This window comes from Aulonocara sp. 'chitande type north' Nkhata Bay, linkage group LG19 (genome assembly GCF_057382095.1).
Source record: "Aulonocara sp. 'chitande type north' Nkhata Bay isolate Kocher_YH1m ecotype deep benthic linkage group LG19, A_spYH_male_GT1.1, whole genome shotgun sequence".
Lineage (NCBI taxonomy): Eukaryota > Metazoa > Chordata > Actinopteri > Cichliformes > Cichlidae > Aulonocara > Aulonocara sp. 'chitande type north' Nkhata Bay.
This window is the reverse complement of record NC_141362.1, coordinates 32,405,433-32,409,024: the sequence shown is the minus strand read 5'-3', so window position 1 is coordinate 32,409,024 and position 3,592 is coordinate 32,405,433.

Genomic DNA, 3,592 nt, shown 5'->3' with positions numbered 1-3,592 from the left:
ATGTGCTCCGAGCAATCAGAGAGGGGGGGGCTTCATTTATGTTGATGTCTTACGTAATCACGTGTTAAACTCGTAGCCAGACCCATACACAACGAGTGGCTTTCATGCCGCTTATGATGTTTCCTACCTGTTGGCTGCTCCACAACGCGCCTTTTCAGCACAATGGACAGCGACCCGAATTTGTCATCGCTCGTGTCCTCCGGGAAGGTGAAAAAGGTGAAGCGACAGATTTAACAAGCGCGTGAAATCCAGTTTTCAGCATAAATCGCACAGCAGTTAAAAACAAATAAATGAACACATTATATAACAAGTACCTTCTGTTTATTATACACTCACTGGACACCTTGTTAAGTACATCCAACTGCTAATTAGCACAAATATCTAATCAGGCAATCACTCGGTGTATTTGGGCATGTGCAGGTGGTCCACGTGCTGAACGAGCCTCAGGATGGCATAGCTTCAACTGGCGTGGTTGTTTGTGCCACACAGGCTGCTGTGAGTGTTTGAGGAGCTGCTGATCTGGGATTTTCCCAAAAGGCCATCTTTCGGCGTGGAAATGCCTCGTTGATGCCAGAGATCAGAGGAAAGTGGTTTGAGCTGATAGGAAAGCAGTGACAATTCAAGTAACCACTTCGTCATACGTCTGTGAAGGTTCTCAGTCATCCAGGTCATCGTAGTCAAAGGAGCTTGCAAAGAAAAGCGTCTGGACTTCTTTAAGTTGCTTGAAGACGTTTCACCTCTCATCCGAGAAGCTTCTTCAGTTCTAAGGTCAAATGGTGGAGAGTCCCAGATATAAACCTAGTGGGAGTGACCCCCCACAGAGGGACAAAAGGACCCCCTGATGATCCTCTAATCACATGAGCCAAGGTGTGAAATTGGGTGTGGGTCCCAATCAGCCAGAGTTTCGGGTGTGTTCATTGTGAAACCTGGCCCCACCTTATCATGCGAATTCCTGAGGTCAGATGGCCCAGGATGTGAGTGGGCGTTAAGGCGTCTGGGAGGGATCTTCGTCATACATTGGACCTTGAAGCAGATTTTCTACAGGAGCACCTCAGTAACAGGAAATTGTTTGCATGGACTCATCACAATTGGACAATAGAATATTTTTTTAAGTCTTTATTTGCTGCAAAATAGGATCAGAATTTGGACTAAACAGCAGGAACATGAAACATGAAAGCATGACTCCACCTTGCCTTTTATTAATAGTTCAGGTTGTTGGTGGTGAAATTGTGTGGGGCAATCGGGGAAATATTTTCTTGGCACACTTTGGGCCTCTTTGGACCAAATGTTGTTTAAATGTCACAGCCTACCTGAGTACCATCATCCATCTCTTTATGACCACAGTGTTCCCATCTTTTAATGGCTGCTTTCTAGCAGGATAAATGTCACAAAGCTCAGGTCATCTCAAACTGGTTTCCTAAACATGACAGTGAGGTCATTCAAATGGCCTCCACATTCAGTCCAAAGCTCAGTCAGTATCTTTGGTATGTTGTGGAGGAAGATTTGCATCATGGATGTGCAGCCAGTAAATCTGCAGCACCCGTGTGATGCTGCTACGTCAACATGGACTAAAATCTCTGAGAAATGTTTCATCTCTGGGGCACTGTGTTGAATATATGCCACAAACAATTAAAGACACTTTAAAAGCAAAATGAAGTCCAACGTGGTGCTAGCCATCGGCTCCAATTGGTCACAGCAAATAGGTGCCCCTCCCTGAGCCTGGTTCTGCTAGAGGTTTCTTCCTGTTAAAAGGGAGTCACCAAGTGCTTGCTTAAAGGGGGTTGTTTGATTGATGGGGTTTCTCTTTTTTTTTGCCTGTCCCGTTTGGCTCTTTTGCCATCAGAAGTATTGTAAAATACATGTATCGATCACCTGGATCACCTGTTGAGAAAGAAAAAAGAGAAAACAAGCAGAAGAAAAAAAAGAGCAACAGAATAAACAACATCACAATGATATATGGGAATATGACAGTAAATACTAAATATTAAACATTATTGTGCAGCACATAAGATCAACAGAACACAGTGTGCTTTGAGGTAGGAGCCAAAAAGGGTGTAGTTTGTGGGTGCGATCACCCGTGTGTACACCTGTGAGCATGGACGCGCTTGTTTTTTTTTTTTTTTTTTTTTTTCTTTAAATGACATCAGAAACAGCAGTATGCGACATTACGTGATGGCAGAGCTTCAGTTCATCCTTTGTCATTTTTTTTTTTTTTTTTTTTTAATAAATAGGACAGGGGGAATGAATGAAAGAAAGAGGGGGAGAGAAAGAAAGAAAACCAAAGGGGAGAAGAGACGGTGAGAAGGGGGGGGAAGAGAGAGAGAAAAAAAAAAAAAAGAACTCCTGGGTCACCTGTATGGAGAAAAAAAAACAAACAAACAAAAAAAACAAACAGAGGAGACAGCAAACAACACGCTTGTTTTTAAAAGGTTCCTTCATGTAATGATCTGCTAGAGGGTGTGGGGGGGCCACAGCCCCGTCCTCCAGGGCATGAAGCAGGTATGGAGGACATCAAAACTCCAGACATCCAGAGGCCCCCAGAACACAAGAGACCAAGGAAGACCAACAGAGGGGGTTTCTCTATTGTTTTAGGGTCTTTAACTTATAAAGCACCTTGAGGTGGTTGACTATTATGTGTCATGCTAAGTTTACAGTTAACATTACATTTTTGTTACATTGATACAAAGTGGAAAAATGACCTACATTATAGTGGCTTGGCTGCAGAGGTGAAAATGACTTGTTTTGCAACAGCCAATCCATTTCTAAGGATGAGCGTCAGCACAGGTTTCTACACGTGACGGGTGTGACAAGCCCTGCTCTAACAAACATCTAATGGGGGTTGTTTCTAATGACTGCTTTCATTGCAATGTTTTATGGTATGGTAGGGTATGGGAGCGAGGTGGCCAGGTGTGATGTGAGTCTGATAAGGTTGTGTGTAGCAGTTTTTCATTAAAAGGTTTTATTTCTCCATTAAAATCACCAGTATAAACTGATCCTGTGGTTGGTTCACCAGCAGTCACTTCTTTGGTTCTTCAGTGGCTGACTGTTTGCATCAGATATTGCGCTGTCTGAAGGTTTATTTGAATGTTATCCAAATGGCCTGGCATCTTTTGTTGAAACAGCACTGCCCTGAGTAATAAATGACACCGTGACCCTGGACAGGTCACAATTTCATAAAATATTTAGCCAATAATGCAAAATTAAGCACTAGTATGTGATCAGATCAGGCATTTATTCACAACATATAGCAGAAATAATCAAACACTTAGTGCAACAGATGCTGCTTCAACTATAGTTTGAGGCATACATAATGTGATATGCTGATATAAATAATGCTAACTCAAAATCATTGTGTAAAGAAGGAACTCATTAACAAACCAAGTGTCAATTCATGGAAGCTAAAAGAAAAGCAAATCCTCGTTATCTCCAGTTGTGTCTTGCCATTATGCCACTTATGAATTCATTTGGGGCTTAAAAACTTTGTCACTTTTTAGAACCCAGAGGATTACCCTGTTATCACTTTTTAAAGGAACTATTTCCTCAGTAAAAAGCAATTTCAGTTATTGTTGTCACAGCAACAGTTAATGGGGGA